We start from the raw sequence: 13479 nt of genomic DNA on the forward strand, positions 1-13479 counted from the left end.
CTTTATGCAATTCACCTTCCCCAAAGGTAGTCTGAGAGTACCCTGAGCTGTCTCTAATATAAAACCCAGAAATACCATCTCCTGTGCTGGTTCTAAATCAGACTTTTCCCAGTTTATTAGAAATCCCAGCTGTTGTAGTAAATCTGTTGTTTTCAGAATCTGTTCTATAAGAATCTCTCTGTCCTGGCACATCAGACAAATGTCATCCAGGTAAATAATAATTCTGATTCCTTGTTCCCTGAGTTGACTTACCACTGGTTTCAATATGGTGAAGCACCATGGTGCTGATGCTAGACCAAATGGAAGACACTTGAACTCCAATTTCTCTCCTTTCCAGAGAAACTGCAGTAGTTTCTTCTGATTCTGTTGAATCGGAATCGTTAGATAGTCGTCCCTGAGGTCTCTCCTTGCTAACCAATCCCCTCTCTGTAGGATATCCCTCAACAGGTGAATCCCTTCCATCTTGAAGTGTCTGTATATTAGAAAATAGTTCAGACCCTTCAGATTTATTACTGGTCTTACCTTGTGTTTGCCTTTTACCAAAAACAGGTTGCTTATGAAACCTCCCTGTCCTTCTTAGGCTGGGCCGATTGCCTCCTTTATTTTGAGTAACTCTACTTCTCTGTCTAGCAGATCCTCGTCTTGTTTGCTGAATTTATCTGCTTTGGTATGGTTACTTGTGACGGTTCCTGACAAAATTCCAACTGAAAACCTTGAACCGTCTGCATCACCCATGCATCTGAGGATATCTCCTCCCATTTTCCTAAATGCAACCTCACTCTTCCTCCTACTGAGGAATGTGTGTTTCCTTCCCTTTCCCTAGCTCTTTTATTTCTCTCACCTGTGTTATTCTGGTGTTGTTGTCTACCGCTGCCTCTCCATCCTCTGCCCCTGCTTCTTCCTCTGGAAGGAAAGAAAGGGTTTGACCTCTGGTCCTATTGCTTCAAGTGGTATCTGTCGTTGTAGGACCTACTATATTGATAACAACTGGACGAGCAGCCCTTTCCTCTTCCAGCCCTGTCGAAAAACTTCTGAAGATTTTCTTGAGTGATGATTGCGCCTTGTCCATGGATGCGCACGTGTTGGCGAATTTTGCCATGTCTTTTATGAATAGATCACCAAACAGTTTGCCTTTCGCTGCTACTGCTTGCTCGGAAGAAGCCAGTTCTCCCAGCCTGGAGTCCAACTTCATCAGTATGGATCTCCTTCTTTCTGTCACCAACGCCGTGTTGGTATTCCCCATGAAGCATACGGTTCTTTGTGCCCATCCAGCAACCATCTCTGGATCGATGGGTTCTTTCTTTGCCTTGGCTTCTTCAGCAAGTTGCCATATCCTAGTGATAGGGCCCAGCATGTCTAAAAGCTTGTCCTGATAAGATCTCCAGGACCTATCAGGACCTATCAATTCCTTTCTTCACGTCTCTGCCGTATCTTCCCAGGAACGTAATTATTCTCTCGTCGATATCCGGTGTATCAGCCACTCCGTTCGGCACTCTAGGACTGGGGCATTCAGCTCTTAATTTGTTTCTAGACCGTTTGCTCAGGGGTGTCCTCAGTCTCTTTCTTATGTATTCAGTAATTCTCTCACGCGGTTCCCACTCATTCGACCTCAGGTGCACCAGTTCATCTGGGTCAAATTCGTTCATATGAGACTCTTTGTCCTCCCTCCTGCCTTTTTTGTTCCTGGGATCCTGCCCATCGCTTTCTGAGGGGGTCTGATTTCCTGACACACTATATCCGTCAGATTTAGAACTGCTTCTGCAGTATTCTTCAGATGATTCATCTGAACTGAAGTTATGTCTCTCGAGAGACCCTGCCTTCCTCTTGTCCTCTCTGGTCCTATGTGGTGAACCCAGAGGTCCGGGGGAGGCTCTGGGAGCTATGATCCCTGTGAGTCTTTTTCTTTCTTCCCCCTCTGTCTCTGCGCGCTTTGTTCAGCTCTGTGATGCTCTGAGACAAAGCCGCCATGTCTTGCATTGTGCCCCTTTCCTCTCTATGGGGTCTATCGGCACTATTCATCCTCTGTGCAGCCTGACTCATGCGCATCTCGCTAACATGAGGTCCCTCAGAGTCTTCAGAATAACCACTCGGTCTGTAGCCCTGCCGTGTAAATAATGCACAGTTGGGTTGCCCCCATCAATCTGCTTATACTTTTGTGTGTAGCTAGGAGGGTCTCATATATATTATAGTTTTGCTTGGGACTGTGCCCGTCTTATTAAGAGAACTATTAATATATATACCTTTTGAGAAGTATTACCTCCTAATGCAGACTGATAATGAGGGGTCTGATCGTAGTTCCACTTGGGACTGAGCCCATCACTTACTGAAATTGCAGCAATGGCTAATCAAGACTGTGGTGCTGCTCTTTGGCCACCAGGTGGAGTCTGCCGTTGTCAGGGCTGCACTCTGCTCTCCTCACCAGTGTAGCATGCTTTGGGCAGATCTGCTACTCGATAATGTCTTTGAGGTTCTATATTTATATTCTAATGCGCGCTTATCACTGGAACAGGACTCCTACTATCTAGCCATGGATGATTCCCGTCTCACCATTGGGAACTTCCGTGCAACAGTGCCTCCTAACAATATGCTACATCAAGACTCCTTGAGGAGCCACGAGTCTAAATAGACACTATCTATGTTCGCACATGTTCACATGCTCAACATTACAGCCATTCACTCTAAACCATTGAAATTATTAAATAAAGCAAAAGTACTTATCTCAGCTGCTCAAGGACCAAAGAAAGAAGAAGGACTGTGGATTATGCAGTGTTTATAGGGAGAAAGTGAAATGTGATTGGACTGGAAAGGTCACATGGGTTTTGTGGATTTATGAAAAACGAACTACACATTCACTGCAGTTTTTGGGAATTGTAGTTTTTATGTTACATTGTTTTTCATAATTGTTTATTTATACTTTGCTGCTCGAGAAGTAAATAGAGGATCAGAGCGTAATCTGAGCCTCCAAATCTTGACATAGAATAACCAAACAACACTCACAAACGGTTTCCTAATCCTCGCATCCCATCTCACTCCTAGTTGTACTCCAATTAAATCATTTAAACTAATAGCCAAAACTACAAATATATGATATATAATTTAGAGAAATGCCATTTTCAGCCTTATATTTTCTTTAAATGATGCATTTGGTTATGTTAAAAAACCAAGTGCAGGACTGATTTTATCTCTCTCCTGACGCTGTTGTCCTGCACATTTTTAGTTAGATACAAAATGGGCGTGCCGAACAGGGTGGTGTTACATCAAATGTGGGCGGAGCTTTAAGAACTTTTTGGCTTCAAACGAAGGTGGTGTTCGGTGTCTCTGATGCCTATTTTATGGTTTTCATATACCTAAAATGGACACCGTTCTGACTTGAAAGACGAGTGCGCAGTCTAGTGTCCAGGTTGTGTGTAGTTGCTATGGACTGGCGTGAGACAGGCAACGTGACAAGGAGACACGCCTCTTGCTTCTGACCTGCCAGTACTATACCCAGTGGAGAAAATACTCGGGCGTATCACGTGACCGTTGTAGTGTGCTGGAGGGCGGGGCTGCGTGAGAGTGACGCCGCTACTGCCGGGAGGGGAGTGTCCTGGAAGCGGCTGGGTTAACTGTGCTCGGCCTCAGAACCCACAATAACAAACGGCCGTTCTTGCTGCGCGCCCCCATCTGCGCGCGCAACTCAAGTCACCTCCACCCCCTCCGGGAGAGAGATGGCGGCGGTGGTGAGAACTGTCCCATCGGTCCAAGTTCTCTGAAGCTCAGATTCCGGCCCTCACGGGCCTCCTCTCCAGCCCATTTACTCACATGGTTTTTGAAGCGGACGTACTAATTAGATCCCCTCCCACTCTGTATACGGAGGTCACAGTGCGGCTAAGGCAGCAAGAGGAGGTAAGGCCCAACGGGGAGGAAAGGGTGCTCTGCTCTGTGTTTGTAGATCTTCCTTTCTACTTGAATGGATGTTCTTCTTCCACGTGAGTGATTGGACGCCAATTTCACGCTTATGTCGGCGATGCCCACTTCTTACAACTTTAGTTCATTGAGTGTCTGGACAACAGCCCCTCTCTAGAGTATATTAGTTCATCCATCAAGTGTTTGTAGATGCGACCATCCTTACACACCCGCTTCCGTAGCAGTTCCCTCGATCCCAGCCCTGCTTGAGTGTGGATGACAGCCTCCCCCCCTGCAGCCCTGCTTGAGTGTCTGTGGATGACAGCCTCCCCCCCTGTAGCCCTGCTTCAGTGTCTGTGGATGACAGCCTCCCCCCCTGCAGCCCTGCTTGAGTGTCTGTGGATGACAGCCTCCCCCCCTGCAGCCCTGCTTGAGTGTCTGTGGATGACAGCCTCCCCCCTGCAGCCCTGCTTGAGTGTCTGTGGATGACAGCCCCCCCCTCCCGCAGCCCTGCTTGAGTTTCTGGATGACAGCCATACCCACTGCAGCCCTGCGTGAGTGTCTGTGGATGACAGCCTCCCCCCCTGCAGCTCTGCTTGAGTGACAGCCCCCCCTGCAGCTCTGCTTGAGTGTCTGTGGATGACAGCCTCCCCCCCTGCAGCCCTGCTTGAGTGTCTGGATGACAGCCATACCCACTGCAGCCCTGCGTGAGTGTCTGTGGATGACAGCCCCCCCCCTGCAGCCCTGCTTGAGTGTCTGTGGATGACAGCCCCCCCCTGCAGCCCTGCTTGAGTGTCTGTGGATGACAGCCCCCCCCTGCAGCCCTGCTTGAGTGTCTGTGGATGACAGCCCCCCCTTCAACTCTGCTTGAGTGTCTGTGGATGACAGCCCCCCCCTTCAGCTCTGCTTGAGTGTCTGTGGATGATAGCCCCCCCTGCAGCTCTGCTTGAGTGTCTGTGGATAACAGCCCCCCCCGCAGCTCTGCTTGTGTCTGTGGATGACAGCCTCCCCCCCGCAGCTCTGCTTGAGTGTCTGTGGATGACAGCCCCCCCCCTGCAGCTCTGCTTGAGTGTCTGTGGATGACAGCCCCCCCCCTGCAGCTCTGCTTGAGTGTCTGTGGATGACAGCCCCCCCCCTGCAGCTCTGCTTGAGTGTCTGTGGATGACAGCCCCCCCCTGCAGCTCTGCTTGAGTGTCTGTGGATGACAGCCCCTCCCTGCAGCTCTGCTTGAGTGTCTGTGGATAACAGCCCCCCCCGCAGCTCTGCTTGTGTCTTTGGATGACAGCCTCCCCCCCCCGCAGCTCTGCTTGTGTCTTTGGATGACAGCCTACCCCCCCGCAGCTCTGCTTGAGTGTCTGTGGATGACAGCCCCCCCTGCAGCTGGGGGGGTGGGGGGGGTGTGTGTGTGTGTGTGTGTGTGTGTGTGTGTGTGCCCGCCCCTCTACCTTCCATCCCTGTGTAGTGGCTAGCAAGTTGAGTGTGTGATGCCCTAGCTGTGTCACTGGGAGAAATTTGGTGGTATCTTCAGTGGGGAGATAACAACACAAGTGGTGGTTAGAGAATCAGAAGTCGGATGCCAGGCTGTGTGGTGGGTCAGTAGTCAGACATGATCACCTACATCCGTGGGTGAGAGGCTGTGACCAGTGACAATAAAGAGGGCTGACCATAACTTACTCCTTTATCAACTTGTTTGTAGTTCCTTAATGGTGTCCTCAGCGCAGCCTCTAGGAGTTGCTATCTGTGAATGGCAGCCCCTTTCCCATGTTTGAGTGTCTGTGGAGGAAACCCCTCTTAGCCTTGCTTGACGACATCCACATCTGTGGATGATGCCCCTCTTTGCCTGCCCCGTTTGAGCGTTTGGATGACGCACCACCCTGTAAAAAAAAGCCTAAAACCTGCGCAGTATAAAAAGTAATCCAATGATCGAATAAAAGTGCATGAGAAGCAAGAAAAACAAAAGTTTATTACATGCAACCTTGGCTTGGAACAATCCCCAAATCATTCAGCATTCAATTGCGGTTTATATAGTGAGGTGGAGCAGAATTTCTTTCGCTTTGTTTCAAGTTGCATGTAAATTCACATTCTGATTGGACAACCGTTGCTGATAATTGGCTGTTCTGTCTCAAGTGTTCCTGGTTGGCATGTTGTCACCCCAATTGACCAATCACTTTGTGAGGTGTAAACAGTGTGGCAAAAAAAAGAATACTTCACCTCCATTCTCATGGGACCCAAAGGTTGGCACCAGCTTACTGTTCTCACCCTTGTGATTGTTCAACTGACAGTTAATATTGCGACTTCTCATTGGAAACATGTTGCCCTTCTCAACCCATCTCCTTTCTTTCACAGGATGTGTCTACATTACTTCATGGGGTGTGCTTCTTGGCCTCTTGCATCGGGACCATGTGCACATCTAAAATGTGGATATATGTCTGGATGTGCGCAAGTGGTTCTAATACTTACGGACACATATTTAATGGATGTGAGATTGTTTGTTTTATATATTAATGAGCTCCTTGATTCTATACCAATGAATACCAATCTTTTTGTCTTCTTGGTTAGAGTGCATATGTTGCTTAGTATTCATGATTTCACTCTTGGGTTCATGTTTTCCTACAGGGGGCAGTGTGTGTGTCTTTCACCTGATCGACTGCATTGTGCACAATTCTGTACATTGCCTCATTCTCACTGACCTGTGACCCTCGTCTTGTTAGTTTTTAAAGCAATGGATAGGCACAATATTTGTAATTTGTTTCACTCGTTTGATGCTTGGGGACTTGCTGCACCTCATACTGCTAGCCAATCCATGTGCAGCTGTTAGATTCTTCCTCATGTGGTCTGCACAAAGTTGCAACATCTGATGATTGAATCACTGATTTCCTTTGGAAGCCTGGAATGAGTTGCGCCCCTGTCCCGACCAACCACAGCGCTGATTTACACCATGTCTCCAGAAGCCTCTGAACTTGTATGTGTCTCTCTCTAAGATGAACCAAAACTGGATGTATTTTACTGTGTGGAATCAATGTATTTCTGAGGCCTATTCATACTAAATAGTCTATGTAGCCGATTCTATGACGCCTACTCTGTTATACAGCTAATCAATGTCAGATATGCTTATATTATGTTTTTGTGATTGCTACCTTTTAATGTTTGTAATGGAAGCTCTTATTGTGCCTTTATCCTGCCTATACACGTGTGTTTAAGCCTAATGGTCTACTGCACATTTTTCACCTCACCATTATTCTACATAAGCAATATTCTGAATGTGTGTCTGCTGTATGTTGCCGTCTACTTTTCTTCATGGGAGATTTCCAGAAATGTATCTATCCTTTTGTTTGCTTCGACTAAGGGCCTATGTGTTGTGCATATTGGCTGGGTGTTTGGTCTTCTGTTTAGTTTCTATCCCTTGCTATGGGGACTTCCTTTGCTTGTATTTTCTCTCTTGTTTGGGACTTCGGACGTTCATACCAAAAACCCATCCCCATATCTACCCCCCCTTGTGCGTTATCATTGGTATATATTAGACATTTTACGCTAGATCAAGTCCAAAGTATGTATGTTAGGATACAAAGAAAATACATTTGGTTGACTGACCTGTCAGAACTCGGTTTCTGCAAGCAGATTATGATTCCATAAGTGTCTAACAAAGCTTAAAGGATTTAAAGAAAATTATTACAATAATTTCATAGAGGCACTGTCACTTTAAGCATGACTTGTGATACCGGTTAATTCAAAACAAACCTTTCTCAGATGTGCATAGTTATAACAGAACAAAAACATATAAACGGAGTACATAAAAGATACACTTCCAGAAACTAGATGAAGACAGGAAACCAATATTGTGTACAAATCGTGAACAATAAAAACATCAGATTGGGTGCAGATTAGAACACACCTCTTTATTGAATGCCCTAAAGTCTCTATACCTTTGGACTCTGTGATCAGATTTTGCCAATTGAAGGGTGTCTGGGTCCCAATGTCCCCCACTCCCACCGGCAACTCCTGTAATAAGCAGAATCTGTGTCTGCACCTCGAATGCAAGGATGGTCCCAAGGTTGTAGACCCCCCCCCCCCCCCCCCCCACCCCCCTTGTGTGTCCAAATCAGTCGCTTAGGTACAGGATGTTCCCAATGTGTGCCTATTAACATGGATATCTGTGAGCGGAGTCTGGCAGAGTCTGAGGAGTGACCAGTACCTCTACTATTTCCATTATGTGGGAGTGACTTTGCTGCTTCAAAACCTGCCTCTCCCCGCGGAGCGGGCAGAGTCTGGCAGAGTCTGAGGAGTCCGAGGAAGTCTGTGGAAGTCGGGACTCTCCTCTTGGCTCACCTGTTTTCTTGTTCCATCTCTGCATCATCGTCTGTTGAAACGATGCGAACAAACGTTACTACGGTGCCGGTGAAAGGATTGACTGTGGGCGCTTATGTGAAGACCAGAGCCCAAAGGAAGCGTGCTCGTGACCCGGTATGCCCCGATTCGGAACGTTCGTGGCTTTCAGTGGAGTCCTCAGAGGCGCCCCTAACACCGGCTGCCGCCCCCGATGATCGTGTCCAGCTTCCGAATGAGGGGGGCTTTCGTTGCAGCCGGCTTCAAACTCGCCCTGTGCAGTCATCAACGAAACCACAGTAAGTGTATGTGTGGCTGCCTCCTCACGAGTGGACTTTGCATGTTCTGAGCCAACAGGAGGGGTGGCAGGGAGCATGCGGGGTGAGGCTGTAGTCGATCCACATGAGAGACACTTTACATCGGATTCGGCTCCCGCTCAGTCCGGCCCAGCCCAGCCGACTTCAACACACTCTCCTTTAAACTGTTTTCCGTTCCAAAGTACACATGATGCGTCACCTAATAAGTGCGCCAGTTCACACGGTGCACCAACAATCCCGGCGGTCATAGCCAACCCGGCCATAGTCAACTTGGCCATAGTACATGGCCTTCATGAACTTCCTTCTTGTACTTCACAAAATGACAGCTGCTCACTGCAACAAGATCCCGTCTTAACCCAAACACCCTCATGTTCGCTCACCAGCGTGACGACTGGTGTTCAAGCGTGCCTCACGACTTCAGGTACTAGTGCCATTGTATGCCCCTCTATACAAAAAGAAACTAGTAGTAGTTCCCCACGCACAAGATTCTACAGTGCATATGAGAAACTGGTACCTTCACCGGCATTGCCACTAAGTACGTCGCTTGAAGGAGGCTCCTATAATGTCGTTTTCACATACAATGAAGTGGACGAACCGGCATATACTGTGGGTATTGAGCCACTTACCCGTGCCTCTTTTGCTAACACTGAGGGGGAGAGGGTATCTACCCTCCAAGTGAAGGACTCTAATAACCGTAGAAACTCCTTGGAAGTCGTCAACAAGTTGCTAACAGATCTTAAGCACCTGAACAAAAGCAGAGCGAATAACTCGGCAACAAACGACTCCTTGCCGGGTGCCACAGCCTCAGCGGGAGGGCCTTCTAATCTTGTGGCTGGTTGGTCCTCACCTGCACCGTCTGGCAAAAACCCCCTGCAGAGTTCCCCTACGCATAAAATGGAGGAAAGAGGAAGAAGTCGTCGCTCTAGTTTTTCACCGAGCATTCATTGCTCACAGAGACAACTTCCTAAATTAGGAAGGGTCGACTCTAACACACTGCAAAACCAACCATCGACCATTCTGCATCAATGTGTGGATGGGCCTTCAATTGTGGAGACACGTTCTGACTATATGTCAGATTCATCCTCCTCGGACTCATCACTTATGGAGCGCCCATTCCCAAAAATCAGACGCCTCCCCGTGAGCAAAAGGCGACACACCGGTCTCATTATGGACACCACTGGCAATGAACACCATATACCAAGTTTGAAAGATCTCCAAGCCACCATTATGTCATCAACTACAATAGCCGTGGCTCCATTCTTGAAAATGTACGAACATTTGCACGACAGTCTGAAAGACCTGACAGCTCTAATTCTCAGTATGAATACAAAGATCTCTGAGATGGGGAATACCCAGACGATCCTAATGAATACATTATGGAGCACTAATAAACAGGTGGAAATGGCGCTGGGGGCTTTAATGGACAGCAATAAAAACGCCTTTTTGGACAGAAAACTACTGGCTGAAGTGGTGAAACAGGCTTTGAATCTTTTTCAACAAAAAGTTGATAACTGCGGTCAGAGTGGAGTAGCTGAAGAGGGAGGGATTCTGACCTCTCGAACCACAAACAACCCTGTATTTTGCTCTCCCGTCCGGGTACCTCTAGCCTCATGTGCTCAGATTGCGGCGGCCACTGCTTCAGAACTGGAAAGAAATAAAGACATAATGGCGTGTTCTGAAAAATATGCTCCCATTGATTGTCAGGAACAATCCACGCTGGCGCCTGACTCTGCTCCATGTCTTGCAGGATCGCAAATGACCGACCATCTCCCTTCCATCTGTGACTCAAACATACCTCTGTCGACTAACGTCCAGGATATCTTCCTGGAAACCCAAGCTGCTGATAATTTGGCTCTTTTGGATCCTCAAATGGCTGCCCCTTCCGACCAAAATCGTGGCTTGGGCTTAGATGTGGTGGGGCCCGTTTCTGCACAAAAACAAGGCCATGATGGTGCCTCGGCAGTGTATGACATATTCAAGCTTTCCAAGACTAATTCCGTCACAGGTTCGGGTGACGGAAACTGCAGAGCCCATGAACTAAAAAAATCAAAAAACATGCCTATGAAAAAAAGGAACCGTCGTAACGATTCCAGGAAATTCTTGAGAAACCTGAAAACTGTGAATGTAATTATTAACGAAACTAACCTGAAAAATAAAAATGTCGTACCTGATTCCCAGTCAAATGACGATGCCACCGAGTTGGTCCAGTCCATTGAACCCATAATCGACTTATGTGGCATATCTGAGGAGTTGTTGAACACGTCTGTGTACGAGGATGCAGTGCCCGAGGAATTGGCTGGGGCTGAAGAATTTAATACTTCATCTGTCAGCCTCCCTGAATCGACCCAGTTGATTGACAACACACCTGTTCCCCCGATTGCAGCCTGCCCGCAAATGAACAACCAGGCCGGGCCAGGGTCCAATCTATCTGGCCTAAATAACATTCCACTTCATGCGCCACTCCAAAAGGCAACCAGAGTTGTATCACTGTGTGAAGTAAGTGGGCCAATCATCACCTCAACGGTTGACACGGTTTTTGGTTCCAAACCGTTCATGACGCTAGATGAAAAACATCGTAAGAGGTGTGATCACTCTAACAAAAGCCTTCGCAAAACGGAAGATTTAGTTGCTGTTGATCCTTGTAGCAACTCATCATCGTTGGTGGTCGCGAAGCACGACTTAACACGCCTTTACCCTAGGGACTCTGTCCCGATTAGGTCGTCGCAGTCTAAGGTTAACGGACTACTGCAAATTAGAGCTCCATTAAACAAGTACCTTACAAATGATCCCTCCAAGAACTCGCATTTGAAAAATGATTCATCTTACCATCAAGTACTCTTGGAACGAATTGATTCTGCAGACGACCAAATAATGAATCGCCATAATGTCCTGTGGCTATGCCATCTGGTACCAAGTCTCAGGGCAATTGAATCTGGTGACTTGAAAATTGTCGAATTTTTTGAAGAAACCAAGAATGACGCAGTCATCTTGTATGTCCAGTCTAAGCTCATAGTTGACACTTTGCTCCAAGCTGGCCCGGTGTTACTATCTCTCGGTTTTGACATTTCTTTAGCCCCTATACGTGTTCCAACTGAGGTTTTGAATGATGTTGTGAACCTGGCAGAGGACGGAAGTGCCTATAAAAATCCTTCAGCACGCCCGAGTGAGCGTGGCTCCTCAGCCTTCCATCAAAGCACTGTCTCTCCAACACAGAACACTCGGAAGTCTTTGAGTGGAACCTCCAGCCACAATAACATAAAAATAACAATACAAGGTACTAGCCAAGCGCATCGGTTTGCAGATCTGCCTGAGACTGACATGCCATCTAGGGCGAATGGAAATGATTGGTCCTGGGTTGCTGAAACCCTAAATAACACCACGTCATGTTAACGCCAAGCCTTCAAACGACATAACAACCAAAAAAATTACACATTGGGATCCTGGAACACCAGGGGCTTTAGTCATTTGTTCAATTCCACCTGGCCCAACGAGTTAGATCTCATCTGTCTACAAGAGACATGGCTATGCGAAAAACCAATTCTGGAGGGTTTTGAAATCGCCCACACTTCAGCCATTAAACAGACTAGGGGTAGACCTATGTCGGGTCTCCTGGTAGCCGTCAGGATTAACTAAGGGCTTCAGATTCTGAACTCAATTGACATCTCTCCTTATATCCAAGTGACTACAATTGGTGATGGAAGCCCCGCTATCGGCCTGACAGCCAACCTCTGTATTTTCAATCTTTACTGGAACCATGGGGCAACCAGAGCAAAAAACTTCATAGACGAAGTCACTGAGACCATAGATGAGCACACGGAATCTGGCCAGCTATACGACTTGATCATTTGCGGCGACCTTAACATCGATTGCCTTAGTCATTTAAACGCACCAGGGCTCAAGAAGAATGCTAACTCCGTAGAACTTCATCTGAAAACTCAGTGGTGTCTGGAAATGGAGCTGCGGGATTTGGTGATGCTGAATGGTCAAACCCTGGGCGATATTCCCGCAGCCCCAACCTGGAGACGAGGGCATTCTAGCTCTACCTTAGATTACATCTTTGTATCCAATAGGATTCACATGAGAACGACCGGCTTGTCTGTTCAAACAATGAAGCACAGTGACCATGATATGGTGGTCTTGTCATTTGTGGCAAACGACAGAACGCACCAGGATCGCTGGGCTTTCTCAGTGAGAACAGGAGCCGGAAGGATTCGGCTAAATCTAGATTCTACCGAGTTGGGCCACATTTTGACGAGTTACCAGCTGTCCGAATCCTTGGAATACAACCATCTCTTAATCCAATACCAAGAACTCAGAACTCTCACGGGAAACAGCCTATTTATATCGAAACATAAATTCGACCTCCAGGTGCAACAACGGAAACGCCTTCTACGCTGGCAGTTAAGAACGGCCCGCAAACAAATGCCTACTGTTGCCATTGGTCTTGCAAAAAAATTCAAACAAGGCTATAAGAACTGGCTTAAATCTCACAAGTGCATCATGATGCAAAATGACGCAGAGCTTATGCTATCAAAAATGAAGAGCTCCAACTCTGCTGACTACTGGAGATTGATAAACGACAATCTTGCTCCACAACATGCTCTTCAGGCAAACCTGGTCTCTGAGTCTGAGTGGGTATCCTTCTACGCCGACCTCTTCAGTAAAACCAATGAGGTCGACGTATGGACCCCTCGTGTCCTGTCACACTGGGACCTAGTATTCGAGCACGAGGACATTCTTAGAGTTATCAAGAATCTGAATAACTCAAGAGCCCCTGGTCCAGATGGCTTAACTAATTTTACGCTCAAACTTCAGCCAGAAGTATGGACCAACGTTTGTGAGCTGCTGTTCAACAGGATTGTCAAATGCTGCGAGACCCCTTCATCGTGGAAATCTGCAGTGATAATACCCATCTTCAAAAAAGGCGACCGTCGCAGCCCAAAGAACTATAGAC

At 47.4% G+C, this 13479-nt stretch overlaps 1 protein-coding gene across 2 annotated transcripts in view; it reads left to right on the plus strand.

Annotated features, from left to right (window-relative positions):
- The first annotated feature begins 3538 nt into the window (after positions 1-3538).
- Positions 3539-13479, plus strand: part of AFF4 (ALF transcription elongation factor 4) — a 1482962-nt gene continuing 1473021 nt past the window's right edge. The window contains exon 1 of one of the 2 annotated variants that reach the window (XM_069652488.1): positions 3539-3885. The gene's annotated coding sequence lies outside the window, so the exon portion shown is untranslated. The remainder of the gene's footprint in view (positions 3886-13479) is intronic. The other variant, XM_069652489.1, reaches the window with a different exon arrangement.

This window comes from Ambystoma mexicanum, chromosome 3p (assembly GCF_040938575.1).
Source record: "Ambystoma mexicanum isolate Mex_15411 chromosome 3p, UKY_AmexF1_1, whole genome shotgun sequence".
In the NCBI taxonomy this organism is placed as follows: domain Eukaryota; kingdom Metazoa; phylum Chordata; class Amphibia; order Caudata; family Ambystomatidae; genus Ambystoma; species Ambystoma mexicanum.